The 17,740-nt window shown below is 37.3% G+C and overlaps 1 protein-coding gene across 2 annotated transcripts in view; it reads left to right on the forward strand.

Moving 5' to 3' along the window:
* Positions 1–17,740, forward strand: part of UBE2E2 (ubiquitin conjugating enzyme E2 E2) — a 212,330-nt gene that overhangs the window by 41,445 nt on the left and 153,145 nt on the right. The window lies entirely within an intron of this gene.

Consider the following 17,740-nt stretch of genomic DNA (forward strand, 5'->3'; position numbering starts at 1 on the left):
AAAACAATTCTCGAGTTAGATGACAAAGTGGTTATAAAGCATTCTCCACTTGTCGCTACTATTCTGAAGAGTAGGTTTTTACAGCCCTATTGCAAAGGAGCATCAGATTGTGTTCTAGGTGGTTGAGTTAGGATTCGAAGATAGGGCAAATAAATCCTGGAAATATAATCCCAAATAAAAGATCATACACTTTCTAGTAGGATGGAGGGCTCAATTTATTTAGTGTCTTAAAAATATCAGAACTTTATATCTGGTGACAAAGCTTGTCATTGTCAGAGAAAGCAACAGTAGTGTCTTGTATAAGATCTAGGGGAAAAAAAAAACTGAATATGAAAGGACAAAGAATGAGAGCAAACAGCTCTCATCAATAGGTGCGTTATAGTGAACTCAGCATGCTGGTAGATGTGTAGAACAGATCATCATTCCTCTAATGCAAGTGACATTTTCAGTCCAATATTTGAATGAATAAAATAAGAAATATGTTGAAAATCTATTTTTATGGGTGTAGTCTTGCCTTAAGTGAAAAATTTCCTTTTATATGAATTATATCTCTAATAAAATAACTAGAAATAAATTATAGTATTTTGGGTCAGGTTACTGCAGCAGAAATATTACCTTTAATATTCCTGTAGAAATACTTCCAGAATCCCCATTAAATCTGTGAAACAGTGGGGCATTCATTACAGTGTCAAACATTATTCCTTAGGTTTGGGCACTGAAAGAGAGAACGAAAAAAATCTGTTGTTTGGGAGGGGGAGGGAATTACTTTTACTTCAGTAGTCTTGAAGCTAAAATGCTTATTTTTTATCAAGAGTAAAGAAGCTGTTAATTGTTTTATAGAAGTCTATTGAAAATCCATTACTGTAAGGGAGGACAAAATCAGTTATGCATCTGTTCACATGTTTACTGATCCTTGGGAACAATGTCACCATGGATTAGAAGGGCTCTGTCTTGGGATCTAAAGATTTTGTCTTCCTCAAACTTTATGAGAGAGAGAGAGAGAGAGAGAATGGCTTGCAATGTCAATGAAGACACACTATATCCATTAACTTTGCAAGAAGGACATTGGAATTATGTTGTATTATCATAAAAAGTGCTAAATTGTTCCTCTTGGGAAAATGTATCATGAATTCGGTGGCATTTTACCTCAACTAAATAATTGATTTCTCCCTTCAATGGATAGGAAGCTTACTCGTGTAGCTGACTTTAAGTGAAAGTAAGCTGATCCGATCTCATCATTGTACAGAATTATGTGTTTGATAAATGGCTATTAGGAGAACTGTGTGGCTGAGGCTGACTGTGAACGCCCAGAGACATAGCTAGATGTCGAGGACTTCTGCTTAGGTGGTCTTAGCAACAACCTTGGGCTAATTTGGGCTCACAGAGTTGAAAACTGTGTCCCTCCAGGAAGCAATTGACATTGTCCCATAAAATGATGGGGCTAGACAAGGATTCAGACAGAGTTGTAGGTGGTCAATTAACACATTGGTATTGGTTGCTCCAAATTTACACTGGTAAAACTGCTTTAAGAGAATGAAAGCTGCAGTAGGAAATGAAATCTGTAGTAGTATGTATAACATATGTTTTGCTCTTGTTTTGTTTGTGGATCCTTTTCTAATTCAAATCTTAGCGGGCTTCCCTGCACCTCCATGAAGTTGCAGATCAGATCTATAGAATTCTAGATCAGGATCTTACTTTAATCAACAATTAATCTTAAATGAACATACTCTGTGGATAATTCAGAGTAGCTTGCCATATGTAACATGGATATTATGTAATTTTGTATTGGAATTACCTTCTGAAAATATTACAGTGCTCAATTTTTATATGCTGCTATTTAAAACACCAAAGAAAATAAACACAGATTTAAAGAGTCATCTGAGAATCTTTTTTTTTTTGTACACTGATGGAGTATCAAAAACAGAAACACATTTACAGATGTAGTTCATTTTAGCTTAAATGGTGTTTCAGGTAGTTGGACTTTCAAAAAACATATTTTAGCCAAATTCTTTACACAACTTTTCTATATAAAAATCTTGTAAATAAGCATCTCAACAATGAGGAAAACATTTTCAATAATTACAGGTTTCTCTCTGTTTAATACTTTTCCACAAAACTGTTTTCTCTTGACTTTTTCTCTAGACTACCATGACAATCCTGAGTTGTTATTCTCCTGGATGCTGAGGTCTGCCTAGGTCTTTCTGTGTCAGCATGCAAATTTTCATAACAAATTCTTTAAAACAGGAGGTTGCAGTCCCTGCTGTATTTTGCCAATGTGTTCAGATAAAAACTGCAAGACAGCGTCAGGATAAATTTTTGTGATGGATACAGCTACTAAGCTTTGGGGGAGGAAAAAATAGCTTTAGTTTAGGTTTTAAACTTTGATCCTGTTCTGGACAAAATTTCAGGTTTCATCTTCAGGGAGGATCAACAAAAGCAAGTATTGATTGCTCAGTTAGGCTAGTAAGGAGACTCAGCTACAAAAAGATTTTGGAAGAAACGTGAAAGAAAAAGTATGGACAAAAGAAATGAACAAATAGGGATGTTTTCTTTGCAGATGAGTGCTTATAATTGGATAGGATATCACAGCAAGAACTGGCAGGAGAGGAGAGATGGGGAGAGAAATTGCCGCATGTACAGATAGACTGGATCCTGTTTTCAGATCCTTAAAATTATTTGATTAGGAGACACTTAAACACCTACAGAGAAATGGGGAAGTGGGTGTTTCACTGCTTTGCTAGTACTGTGCCTGTCCTGTCCTAGTTAAAATGAAGAGAGAATGATTTCTAGAGGGCTTTGCATGGTGCCCAGAATGTCCGTTTACTTAGCTTTTGTGTGTGTGAGCCGAGAGAGGGGAGCTGTAAATGTAGTGTCCACAAGGATGAAGCTCTGGGAAAGTGTGATTAGACTGCTGCAGCATCTGTAAGCCAGCACCTAAGTTTGTTTTTTCTGCAAGGATTTTCAGACAAAGCCCTTGACTCCAGGAAGCATCCCAGAGAGGATGAATCAATACTTTAGGCCAGAGCACACAGTTCCTGTCTATTGGGGACCAGCTGAAAGCAAAGGAACTTCATCAGGACTAGGGGAGCCACATTAATTGTGCTTTTCTCAGAGTATCTGTGACACATTTCTCTCTGCTGACAGCCACAATAGCAGAGGAATGCAAACCACAGCTGGATCCCTAAGGTAACATTCAGCCTCCAGCAAAAGTGTATGCAGTTCTTCTTCTGAGCAGCTTCCCACGGGCTGTGGTCAAGCCAGTGGTTCGTGTTGTTCCACTGAGTCGCTCACTTCAAGAAACTTAATTATCTCTCACATTTATTCCAGATACAGAGAGTGTGCCTTGCCCGCCAGCTCATACAGGATTTTACCCATTTTTCGTCATGGCAGTATGTCTTTAGAATATAAAAATTACCATAGGTATCATGGTTGGCAATGGAGGCAGTGAAGTAATCTATTTTTCTAGTGATGTGGCAGTGCCTTCAGATGGAAGAAGTTCCTTCATACTTCATCAACATCTTTTCTTACGTTAGCTAAGTACCCTAAAATCCATTATTTTGAAATTGAAATGTGAAGTTTGATCTTTGTGTAAATCATAATGGTGGTGATTCAACAGGATTTCAAGACGACAAAACAGTAATGACATTCTAGTTCATGCAATAAGCATGCTGTTTTAAAAAGCTATGTTCTTGCAGTCGATAACTGGGGATATTCTATTGAGTGTGCCATTATTTTTCTCACTTCTTGTTAAGCTTAGAATCAGGTAAGGCTTAAGCATCCTTGTAAAGCAGTGTTCTGATTTTATGAGTTCATCTTGAATTAAGTATGTTGCAAAAATGAAACAAGGTATAGGGAACAAATGTAGACATCAGAAATAGAGTGCCAGGTCTGTAAAGGATTGTTCAAACTCTGGGTACAATTACGTGATGTCAAAATTAGTGTTTATACACTTAAGTTTCAGAATGTGACGCAGCAATTTCATGTTTTGTGTTACAATCCTTATGCTTGATCTCAACCTATACACAATCTTTAATGGATTGAGAATAGACTGCCTGAACAAATAACGGTTATGGAATTAGTACTGGGGAAAGAAGTGCTTTAACCAAAGGACTGAAGCCCCTAGTCCTGTTCTTAAGTAATTGGATTCAGTCATACTTTCTGAGACAATATTGAAAGCATAACTGTCTATATTTACTGGCACTTAGATTGGTTTAGTACAGTAAGAACAGATTCAGACCAGCGGGAATGTCACTTTGAAATACCCTCTTGTACTACATGTTTACCACTGTGTTACAAAAATGGAAAAATGGGTCTAGGTATGTAGGTGGATTTTTTTTAATCTCCAACAAAAAAAACATATTCCTTACACGTATCATGTTAGAATATTACCCAGTGTGTGTATATGTTTCTTGTTAAAAATATAATTACTATGTAGTGTTGTACACTTTCATTGTTGCTTTGCCACACTGGCTTGCAGTTCAGCTATTTTTCTTGCTTCAGGCTGGGTTAAAAAAAAAAAAAAAAAGCCTAACTCTTCTATTTCTCTCTGGTGTTGTGTGTGTTTTTTTTCTTTTGTTTTGTTTTTCCCCTTAAACTGTAATTGAAACACATATATGATACTTTTTATGTATCTATATTGTGGATGTATCCTGCTTAGTATCTCCAGGAAAGTAACACACACAAAAAAAGAAACATCCTGTTTTTGAAACTGGCTTTTGTAAATTCTCTTTAAGGACTTTGTAACAGAACTTAATGTATTCAGGGAATTTAAAAAAGGCTTTGGTCATGTGTAAATATAGTAGACGCATAGAGTGAACAAACGAGCATAGTTTACTGGGTCAATAAAACAATTTTCGTGAGCTCTAAACTTGTGTTTACCTGGTCTGTTGTAAATAAAAGAATTACCTCCCTTTGTAAATAAAAACTGGAAAATGGAAACAAGTAGTGTAAAGTAATAATAAACTTTTAAGCACTGATTAGTTTTAGTCTGCATGGATATTCTCCCCAAAGTACTTTGTCCTGTGAGAGGAAATAGGAATCACATCTTTTTCAAATGAACTTTATGAATCATGAGCAAACACTTGGCTCTGAACTATAACCTGTTCTCCTGGAGAGTACTCTCCCTTTGTCCTGGTAACCGTGATACTGTGGATTTGCCGAATACGTTGGAAGAAGCCCCTTAACAGCCTTTGAGTGCAGAAGAGGGGAAGCATCTTCTCCAGGTGGTGGTTTTCCCTCCTCATGGAGCAGGTACAGCAACGGCTGGTATGAAGTAGTTCTCTCTTGTGGAATGTTTTCTCCTCCTTTACCTGGTTTGTGTCATTCTTTCTCCGTGAGCCTGCTGCTTTTTATAAGACCAGGCTTCAATGTGGAAGCAGTGAAGGCCAGCACACAGAGCAGTACAGACCAGAAGAGCCTCCAGTGGTGGTATCTGGCCTGCTGGGACTGCTGGATCACGCTGTGGTTGTCTGTTCTCTTGTTCCCTATCTAGCTCTTTGAAGTGTCTATTTAGATAATTATCTCTCTTCTGAATTTGTTGCAATTTTTTGGCTTATTGCACCTCTCAAGATGATTAAGCAGGCCTTCCTAACTTCAACTTTACTTTGCAAGCAAAATTGGAGTAGGATTGGATTGTAAATGTAAAAGAGATGGCTAACCCGATAAAAACATGTATTGCCTCAATTTCTATATGACAGTGTTTACTGCTTCAGCCTGCTGGCTTTTTGCTTAACTAATCCACCATGATTTTACTTTTTTTCTTTAGTGCCAATCACAAATGTCAGATAATACACTGCATTTTAATTCTGATTTGAATCACTCCTTAAGTGACAAACAAAATGACTGCACATGAAGTGCCATATGTTTGCATCATTTCTCAGTATAGGCAACTTCAGTATAACTATTTCTCCCATAGTGATATATATATATGCAGTAGGGTGTCTACATGTGGGTTTGTATCTATTCCTCAATCACAGCAATAATGAGTTTATTAAAGAAAAAAAAGGGCTTTTTGCTTTAAGCCTTCAAATATGCTTTACAAATTCTACACTGAAGGCTTCTTGATTTTATCATTTTCCAGTCCAGACATTTATTTTTCTATTAACTTAATTTTTAAACATTTTTTATTAATTTAGTGCAAACAAAACACATGATCTGGTTGTTTTGACTGACTGCAAATTCTGCTTATCCTGTTAAAGGAAGAAAATCTGAAAGTATTTTTAAAGCTGCTCTCCCCACCCTGTGTTCCCTGTGGTAGAAATGTGCCTCTAGTGTTTTTGAACTGCTGATTTTAGCTACCTGGTAGAAAAAGGATTTCTTGAGGATGGTGAGGAAGAAAGCATAGAAGGTTGTCATGTGACATAGGTCAGAATAGTTTCCAGACATGTATTTTGGGCTGGAGAAATGTAGTATAAAGAAGGTACTATTCCAACTTGTGTGCGCTGATCTGACCAGGTGCATTAAAGGCTCTGTCCACTGGTGAATATCATCAGTTTTTGTGGTATTCAAGGCCTTGTAGCTTTATTAAACAACCTAATTTCTTACCAGTTTCCAAGTATTTGTCCGGTTACGTTCTCACAATGATCACCTTTGAAGATGCTACTTGTACAGAAGGTGCCTTTTGGCAAACAGAAATATAAGTACTGTAATTTAAAGTTGATGTGTTTTTGCTGGACCTGTTACCAGTCATTCAGCCTCTTCCTCCTATTTGTCATGAATGCGTTAGGGTAGCAAAAAAAGGGAACCTATTAGTGTATATGTCTAGCTGTGCTGGTGAAATAGACTGTTAAACATCTAGTACCTCCTAAATATCTACTGTGCAAGCGCAAGTGATATAATGGTATGGATTTCCAGAGTAAGTAGTTTCAAAATAAGACAGCTCAGAAGTAATTGATTTTCTCCTCTTTTCTCTTTATCTATATGTATGTGGGTATAACATCAGAATAGCGGTTGCAAATGCTTCTTATAATTTAAAGTGTTTCCTAAAAAATTTGCATTTAAAGTGCTCTAATACTAATCTACTATTCTATTTGTGATAAGAAAGCAAATATATCCTACTTGCCTGATAGAATGATAGAGATCAACCTGAAGTGGGCATCCTCTGGTTCTGGCAACAAACCTGCTGTAATTTCCCCTCTTTTCTGGGAAAATTCTTAACTATTGTTGATTTCAAAAAATGCATAGAATCCTTTAAAAGTAGAGAACATTTCTGGGCATTTCAGCTTTTGCTCAACCAAAATACTAACATTTTTCACACTACGTTTTCATAAATCTGCGTGTCATGACTTCAGGGTGCTGGTGTGTGTTTTCTGCTGGGGTGCCTTCACTCAGTGCTCCCTGGGCAGCTCTGGGGGGGCTTCCCCCCTGGTGCCAACCCCTGGGCTGCAGTGTGGGTATGGGGGCACAGCCTCTGTGGGGTGCCTGGCTGCAGCCTGCTCCCAGTTGTCCCTGAACACCAGCAGTGCCTGGTGAAAAGCACTTCTGGGGGAGCAGATGAGTGACCTCTAGTCTATTATGGATTGCATTAGTTTTCTCTTTCAAGAGTGGAAGTCGAAATCTGGTTGAGAAACCCTTTTACTGGGACTTAATCTTTAACTTTGACTTTTAGTTACAACTGGCATTGGAAGCCAAGAGGTTGAAGGGGCAAAAACAACCTTGAAATGGATGCTGCATCCCCTGCAATTTCACACATCTTGCCTGAACCACACCTGGAGAGGCAACAGCAGCTTCCTGCTGCCTCCCAGCACTGACAAATGGGTTCTGGCAGGCTTTAGTGCAACAGCTTAAGGTGATACCATCCCCAGACGCTTCTGATCTCTCTGCTGGCACATGCTACCTGGGAGAGGATGGGCCTCTGATGAAAATGATTTTTTTCACTGTGATGCCAAGATGTAAAGTGTGAAAATCGATGTGTAGACACATGGACTGTTTTCTCATGGCATTGGTAATCAAGGAGAAGTAGTGGGTAAAGGGAGATGGTTAAGTTTGTCTCAAGCTACTTCTACTAAATACATGTAAGCTCCTTTGTTAACATCTATGCAGCTAAACCTTAACTGGGAATTTACCACTGAACTTCTATTAGGTGTGGGCACCTACTTGAGGACACTCACTGGTACAGAGTGACCTATCTCATTTTCTGGCATTTAGTCATTAAACACCATTAGTCATTCCACAGTAGGAAAAAGTCTAACCTTGCAGAAAAATAAATATAAATTAAGAAATATATGTGCCCTTGCTGGAATACTGGCAGTTTTTCCAAGAACAGAAAATATATTGAAGTAATGAGATTATCCATATCCATCAGAGATGACAGAATTGTTCTGATTCTCATTAAATATGGCAGAGGGTTAGTAATCAAAGTAGGAAAAAAAGGGATGGATAGATCGCATAGTTCCAATCATTTCATTTGCTCTGAAAATTTTGCTGTCACATCATGGCACTGATTTATGTTCAGGCACACGTTTTCCCAACTTTACTATCTCTGGTTGGCTGCATCATAGTGCTGTTCCTTCATCTGTAATGATGGGCAAGGAAACAAATTTGGAATAGCAATAACACAAAGCTAGAGCTAGTGTAGTTCAGACAGTCTTCTAGTGCTTTATGGACAACGGTCTTTCTCTGTTTTTGCTTGCTCAGGAAGTGCATCATTGCTACGCTATGTTCAGCTTTTGTTTCCATGCTACCCTTGATAGTGTGCCTGCAGTGAGGCCAATGTGCCAGCAGATCATCTGCTGTCATTGAATGTTCTCAGATTTTTTTTTAAACCTAATTCACAACTGATTGTTTTGATACATAAGATATTCTTAGTAATGTTTTTTTTTCTTTTTCTCTTATGGAAGAGAGAGAAGAGGCTGTCATGCAGAATGTACAGCAAGAAATAAATTAATATTTCAAAGCCTTGTTTCCAGAAAGGCAGTTTTAAGTTGGACCAGGGAATATTGCTTATCATGTTAAATTAAAAGTGGTATTATTAAAATAAGTTCAGAAGGTTTATTGAACTTCCTTACTGTTCCCCCACAATACAGGCAGAGCGAAAGGATATACAGAAGTGATTAATGCCTCATCTGCAGCCTGTTCTGTTTTACTGTCATATAACTGCCAAGCATGTTGCTGTTGATCACTTTTGCAGCAATGGCACATTAAGGTGTAATGAATTAGCCAATTAAGCAACTTATATTTATATAAAGAATGCAATTGGATATATAAAATAGAATCAAGTGATGTTGTGTGCTGCTTGTCTCTTTGCTTTCACAATAATTAAGCAACATCCATGCTTTCAGTGCAAAGTGAATAGATAATTGAATAAGGTAAATAGTGAAGCCATTATGCAATTACTCACTTTTTTGGGTTATGTTCTCAAGGGTTTTTTTGCAAGAATATTCACCTACTGTATGCTGTGGATGCCAATATTAGCACTATATATTCTTCTTTTTATGTCAGTCTCCAGATTTAAAGCTTTGCTTCATGTTTTTCATATTTGTTAGATGGAGAAATAAATCTCTGTTTTACTACATATTTTGAAAAGTTTTCAAGGTTTCAATTTGTCTTGGGTAATAGCTTGCACGAAAAAACTTTCATGAAAGTGCTACTGATTTTTAACACATCGAGATTAGAGATCATGACCCAAGAGAAGTGAAATGATTTGTTTCTATTAATGTTTTGGTTTGTGTTGCCATTTGAAGTGGGTTTCATAATCAGAAGCATGGTCAGAACTGGAAAAGTTTGTTATCCTCTGTCCTCCAAAATTAAATTAAAGAGACAGGCTGTCATACTATATTGTGAAATAACAATAACTATTTTATTTAATTTTTGTAAGAATTCTGATGTAAGTATAATAAAACTGAAAAAAAAATGATGAAAGGATCATTTAGTTTCAGTTCTGCTTTGTGCCCCCCCTCCTCCCCAAATTAACATCTCCTTAAGTAACACTTCTAGTGATGTACAGAATTGTGCTTTGATTATATTGAGATTTCTGTGATGTCTGTGCAATGATTTGCATTGCTGTCAATAACCCTCACCCATTTTGGATTTCTGTTTAATTTCTTTGGCATTGATAAAAATTTGACTTGACTATTTATATGATTTAAGAGGATTCAAATGGTTGAATGTACCAAGTGGTAGAATATAATTTTTGACTTATTTTAAACTTTGTGCTTCTAGCTCTGTAGCTGGTTAGGTGAATAGGTGCTGTGCTGTTTGTAAATTAAGATCAGATTTCAAAGTTCTCCTAATGTATTCTGTCTTGCAAGGTAAGGAACAGTTTCCCTCATTTAAGGAACAACTGAATAAAGTTCTTCAGTGTGGACCAAGGACTACCAAAGATTCAATATGATAGAATTCTATAAAATCACCAGTTTCATAAGGAGGTGGCAGTTCTCAAAATTTTTAGATGCACAAATTAAGACTATCAAATGAAATTAGCAGCTAACTCATTTAAGAATAGTTTCACAGAATGCCCATTGAACCTGCGAAAGTCCTCTGTGACAGCTGCAGGGGATGGTAACACTTCAGGTGGAATCAAGGAAAGACTGGAGAAATGCACAGAAGAGAAATCCGTTTTACATCCACAGTGCATGTAGAACCTACTGTTGCCTCAGCCACAGAAGGTCTCTCAGCTGCACTGGAAGAAGTCAGAGATATATTGCATATAGTGACCCTGCTGTGATTTCAGGGAGTGTAGTGATAGGACGAGGACTAATGGCTTTAAACTAAAAGAGAGTAAATTAGATTAGATATTTGGAAGAAATTCTTTACTATGAGGGTGGTGAGGCACATGAACAGATTGTCCAGAGAAGCTGTGGATGCCCCATCCCTGGAGGTGTTCAAGGTCAAGCTGGATGGGGCTTTGGGCAACCTGGTCTGGTGGGAGGTGTCCCTGCCCATGGCAGGGGGGTTGTAATTAGATGATCTTTAAGGTCCCTTCCAACCCAGACCATTCTATGATTCTGTGATTGTATGATCTCTTCTGTGCACATCCCTTTAGGCCACTATCAGAATCAAGATCCTGACCTTGGGTGGCTGCTTTATGCTCCTGTATAGAGAAGAGTATGTTCAAACTTCCTGCTCAGCCCACATTAATACCGGTGGAAGTTTTGTGGATTTATTGGTGAAAAAAGGACACCACTAACTGGCAATCTGTACAATGAGAGCCATGCGCCTTTTTTGAACGCATTTGATAGATTACTTTTTGCTAGAAAATACTAACTTTGGTGAATGAAATCAGAGCCATAGTTCTGTTTAACCAGGCATATTAGTTATGTTTTGATTCATGTTTTAATGAACACAGATTTATGAAGTTTCTGATATGACAAAACTCTATTTTGTTGTCTTGCCCAGTAGCATGTAACCTGTCATTTAACGTGGAAAAATTGCTGACTTAGGAGATGCAGTTAAAATAGAAGTTGTAGAAAGCAGTTGGTTCACTGAGGCCTGTTTTTTGCCTTTTGTTGACACGAGTGGTTGTAGAGCAAAATCTTGACGGTCCTCAAGAAGTATCCTATTTAAATCTGAATGACACAAATGCTAAAAATGACCAGCAGGCATTACGTGTATATGAATACAGGCGCATGTTTAGACTGCTTCGTACAGCACTTAATGTTGAAAGTTTCCTTCTCTTGGCCATATTTTTGGAGGTTTACAATCTCCTTTCTTAACTGCCTGCAAACAGTCACCAGAGCTGAAGTGGTTTTGCATCATCAAAGGGGAACGATCCAGTGCTGTTCAGAGCTCTTCACAGCTGTGTGTAAATGGGCCTTCTGCAGTCACCGACAGTGCCAGCTTCTAGGCATGTGTAAGAAAATGGGATATCTTTTTAGTTTGCTTTTCATTATTTTTGAGAAGTGAACTCAGTTTAACTGCCAGAAGAAAGAATAATCTGTGAAGAAGTTAGTGTAGAAAAATTGGCAAAAGAAAGGTTAAGGAAAACACAGCAAGTAGCTGATACCTTAAGCTTATTTTGACCATTTTAATTTCTTTTCCAATTATGATGATACATTACCATCAAGATTTCAAGGTTATAATGTAGCATCTTGGATTAGTGGAGCAAAGCACAGCTCACAAAATCTCAAAAAGCCGTGGAAAAATTAATGTCAGGTTGATAGCAGTAATAAAATTTAACATTAAGGCCACTCACCAGGATTAATTTAAAGGCTGCTGTCATGAAATACCAGACTGCAATGAGGTACTTGATAGCCTACCTGAGCTACTGATAGGATGCACAAACATTTGCCCTCAGCCACAAAAACACAGAAAGCAGCCGATATCGCTGGTAGCTCCACTCCACCTCTTTGATTCCAACAGACAATGTTATTTGATGCATTCTAGGAAGACCAACTTCTTTTTGGTGATAAATCATGCCAAGTTATTTCACAGTGTTATTGTTCATGAAGCATATACTGTGATTTTATATGAATTCATTGTTTGGCTTCATTTTTGTGGTATCTTGCCTGGTTTCTAGTACCTATTTTGTTTGTTCTGTTTTTAACTAACTATGGAATTTGACTAGTTTACAGAGTCTGTTGGAAAAACAAAGCGTAGATGATTTTGCAGGTTTTGAAAGTTGAATTCTTGTTTTGCTGTGTTGCTTTGCTTTTTTTCCTTCTCCCCTACCCTCACCTTTTCAAAATAAAACTTCTCTGAAATTAGAGCAAGCATCAGTAATTAAAAGATAAAAAATTTCCTTAGACTTTGGGATTTGCATCTTTCCGCCTGTTTTCTGCTTCTTAGTTACATTAGATTACATTAACAGCAGAACATCACCTGCTACACTTACAGTAGGTTTTAATCTCCTCTGCTCTTTAAGGCAACATTTCTTTTAGATAGCCTTCCACTGACTGCTTTACTTTAGGTAAACATATCAGAACTGAACACCAGTGAGCAACCATTAACAGAGTCTCTACATCCCATCTTGTGAAATGAGTTGCTTTAGCCTGACCCTTTATTTCGAGGCTTCTGTTCTTCCTTTAGCCAAACTGCTTGGCCTCATGCCTCCCATGCAATGTAGAGGGCCTCCTTTGCTTGTTCACTTAATTCCCTTCCTCATTCATCATCACTGCCTTCCTTCGTCACCCCTACATGTGACAGATGCATGGCTGCTTAACACACTAAAAGTTGAGCATTGAAATGGGTATATCCAAAACCAGAAATTTAAATAGTTTAGTACTGGATCAGAAAAAGCGGTGTTTTCTTTTACCACATTTAGTCTGTATTTGGTTTGTGGGTACCTAGATTACTCAGTTTTCAGTTTACTGGCATTTATAACTAGCACATGCTTATTACAAGGTGTATGTCAGTTTCTTTGTAAAGAGGAACTCTCTTTTCCAAGGAAATTCCAAACCTTTCTTGCTTTGCTATGTCTCTCTTATCTCATCAGTTTGCTCTCTGTGTCATCCTTTTTTTTTTTATACGTAATAGCATATTTTCTGTTTCCATTGCCAAAATCTTTATGTGAAGTGGTTTTTGCTCTAAATAAGTGCTTTCATGAGGACTTGTATAGTCTTTACTGGACTAGCAACAAGAGACGAAAATGGCTGCTTGTCTTTGAGGGTTGTAGGTGCTCCACTACTAAGTTTCACTGACAGGTGGCTTGTCAAGTGGACAAAAAGAACAGAAAAATTAAAAAAAAAAAAAAAAAAAAAAAGGTGTAGGGGTATGGTGGTTTTTTATTGTTTTGATGGCTGTTCTACAGAATGCAGAATGAGTGCATTCATTAGTCTTCAGTGAAGAAATGTTTTTTTTTTTTTAAATGATTTATATTTATGTGAAAGAGGGAATTAACAGGTCAAATTTGTTCTAACAAACTCAGAATTATTTGGTGACACTTGAAATTACTGACATATGGAAACTGTAGTGAACAACGTATAGAAAATGTTTATTTCTTAATCTAATCTACTTCTATACTATTAATCTGTTCATAATGACAAACAGAAAGATAACTGCATTAAATACAGTTGTTTTTTCTTCAGCTCATTGGTACAAGAAAAGCCTTGTAGGTCCTGCTATTTCACACTTTTCATAGAATAAAAACATGGTGATTAAGTACTATATTAAAAGGTACACATAGCTGAAAAAGACTATAATTATGTGTAATTTCATAAGAAAATATTTTTACAAATCCTGTATTTCATATTTTATGTTCATCCTAATTAGTTCAATAGAGAAATATTAAATACTAATTTTGCCATGCCTGCCAAGATACCTGAAGGGTTATTTTAAAAGATATTATTAATGGGACTGGATACAATGTGTGTGGCTCCTTAATGATAATTAATTCACTCAAGAGACAGTCCTAATAAGCAGATGTGAAACCAGAATTTGAGACAGAAACATTCTGTTTGGTTGTGAAGTTCATCTGTTTTCTAGTACAAGTTTGCTTGCTCGATAAGTAATTCCAATCAAACTGTTTTGTGTACCCATCAAAAAGTGTTTTATCAGTATGTGTTGAACTGTAGGTGAAATTTTATCATGAAAAATTACACATATACTTCATAAATATTCCCAAAATTAAAGCTAATTTTGCTAGGCCTGCTGGTATGATCACAGTTCATTTACTTTGATTGCACTTATTTTTTTTGCTTTGCACCCAACTATTTCACTGTTACACCAGCTAGGTAATATTGATTCCTCACTGCAACAGTACTTAAAAGCTTTCATGAAAACTAAAGGAGTTTTTATACACAGCTGCCAATTTCATTTAGACTATTTTTAGGTGTCTACTAGAGTAATGGGAGATAACTTTTATTTCACTGAAAATATTAATTTGCTTTTATTTAAGCTTAGCAGTTTGACAAAAAATAAAAAAGTGTGGAGAATATTGCATTAAATATTACTAGGTTTTTCCATCAGGGTATTGGAGGCTTGTTTTATTTTATTTTTTTTAAGAAATAGAAAATCTTTTTAAACTGGTCATTCTACGTCAGTCTTCTAGACACTGGTCTTTTTGTCCTCAGTTGAAATATAAATTCATAGTGTCTGTTCTAGCTGGCTTATTATGTTACATGGTTTCAATAACGATAACAATGCTTTTTTTTGTATTTAACTCTAAAGAAAAATGTTGGTATACAAATCATACGCATATGAAAATAGAAAGAATTGTGTCTGAAAAGTAGGCCTATTAAATAACAATAGCATTAGTTATGTATTTACTAAAAAATATTTACAGTAATTTCAATGGCCTTTACAAAAGGAGAAAGAAGACTCAGTCATACTTGCTGCACATGTTATCCTTCAAATTGCAATGTTGAAAAATCTCTGATTCATTCCGTAGATAGCTGCCAGCATCTCCTACCTAAGACAAAGCAGGAAATTATCCATGTTGTTTTTTTGTAGTGCTGTTGAATCAGCTAAATGGATCCAAGTCTTAGTCTGAAATAAGGTCATACACAAGTTGTCTTTTAGAACATCTCGACTGTCATGTGCTCACTGTTTATACTAAAATACTAAAATCACTAAATATACTATTACCTCTCCTAGTTCTGACAAAAACAACAAAAGCATTTGAACAGAGATGATTAATTCACATAGTATGCTTTGGCTATGAGATAAATAAATTTCTTCATTAAAAATTTTGCCCTCATTTTTTAATTCTTTAATTGAAAACAAACCCAGATTTTTGAGTCAGACAAAATCTGCCCTGATGAACAAGATAAAATCTTGTAGTGATAATTTATGAGCTGCTGGCTCTGGAGCCCATACCAGCTTCTGTTCCACCATGATAGCTCTTTGCCAGCAGGCAATATCAAATCCCTTACAGTACTTTCTTGGTTGCTTTCATACTTCATCTTAAGTGGTATTGGAATACCAGTGGTTATTCTCATGGAATGGTGCTTTTCCCATTTCTGAATGTCTTTTTGATGTATCCTTCATAAGTGAAAATTAAATAAGGTTTTCTTTTGTATATTTTTTTCATAATGTCAGGAAAACTGTAGCCTGAGGAACAATTTTGTGTTATGATTTAAAACTAACTAGGTATTTTAATCTAGCTTGATTTGAAAGTTTGTTCCAGATTCTGTCCAGTGTGAATGTCTTCACTTGCTGTCCCATGTTTTGTTCCAGTTTTCTTAGCTGTGTTTGCTGAAAAAATACACTTTGTTTTGGTAGAAATGAATACCTTGGTACCTACTGTCAGGTCCACTGAGGGCTTTGAAAGTAAGGACACTTGGCGTAAGGTTTGGCAGTATCATCCTAATGAAAGATACATAGTTCTAGATTGTTATATAAACAGAGGGCTCTGGAAAGATGCTCATATTCAGGACTCAGAATTCATTCTTAAATAAGGTAAATTCAGAGAATTACAGAATGTTTGGGTTTGGAAGGCACCTCTGGAGATCATATAGCCCAATTTCTCTGCTTCAAGCAGGATTAGCTAGAGCAGGTTGCCAACTGTCCAGTTAGGCGAGTATCTCCAAGGATGGAGACTTCACAACCGCTCTATACAACCTGTTTCAGTGTTTGACTGCCCTCACAGTTTAAAAAAAAAAAAAAAAAGGCATTTTTTTCTGTTGAGGTGGAATTCCCTGTATTTCAGTTTGTGCCCATTGTGTCTTGTCCTGTCATCAGCCTTCACTTAGTGTCTCCCTCTTCTTCATTTGCTCCATCAGGTATTTATACATACTGCTAAGACCCCCTGAGCCTTTCTGTCTCCGAGCTGAGCAATCCCAACTCTCTGTCTCTCCTCATTGACAGATTCTGCAGTCTTTTAATCATCTTTGTGGCCAATAGCTGGACTTGCTTCAATGTATTCCATGTCTGTCTCATACTGAGGAGCCTAGATCTGAACCAAGCACTGCAGGTTTGTCTCACCAGTTCTGAGTACAGGGAAGGATAACGTCCTTTGACCTCCTAGCAATGTTCTTCCTAATACAGCTCAGGATGCTGTTGAAAACTTGCTGAGTGCGCTGTTGCAGCCATCAGGTTGGTCAGGCAAAATTTCCCCATCATGAGTCTGTGTCAGCTACTCACCCTCTTGCACTTCATGTGTCTGGAAACATTTTTTTAGGCTTAATTGTTCTATTGCCTTCCCAGAAACCAAGCTGAGACTGACTTGCCTGTAGTTCCGTAGATGCTCCTTCCTGCCCTTGTTGATAGGAGCAATGTTTGCTTTCTTCCAGTCATGAGGAACATCTCACTGTCACCACGACTTTTTGAAGATAATTTTGGGAGTGGCCTTTCAACATCAGCCAGCTTCCTCAGAATCCCATCTGGTCCCATGGATTTGTATGTGTTCAGTTTAAGTGTTCCTTAACCTGTTCATCTCCCACTGAGAGTAATCTTCATGCTCCAGACTTGCTCCCTGGTTGCAGGGGCCTCAGATTTCTGAAAGCTTTACCTTCTTTATTGAAGCAATATAACCTTTATGATCAAGACCCATGCCTATTCAGCAGCGCGCCCACATTTCCCCATGTCTTCCTTTTACTGCTCACATAGAAGACCTCATTGCCCTTCATGTCCCTTTGCTAGCTTCAGCTCTGGGTTGCTTTGGCTTTCCTAACCCAATCCTTGCAAGCTCAGACAGTGCACATATATTTTTCCTGGGTTACCTGGCCCTGCTTCCGTGTCTTATATACTTCCTTTTTGTGCTCGAGTTTTGTCAGGAGCTCCTTGTACATACTTGCAGGCCTTCTGCTGCCTTTACTTGTGTAAATTGCATTAGTCCAGGCAGGAGGTAACAAATGGAAGGATCATTGCCGTAATTTCATTATGCAAAGTTGTAAGTTTGAGCGGGGATTGTAATGGAAGAAGAAAG

This window comes from Anser cygnoides, chromosome 2 (genome assembly GCF_040182565.1).
Source record: "Anser cygnoides isolate HZ-2024a breed goose chromosome 2, Taihu_goose_T2T_genome, whole genome shotgun sequence".
Taxonomy (NCBI): Eukaryota; Metazoa; Chordata; class Aves; order Anseriformes; family Anatidae; genus Anser; species Anser cygnoides.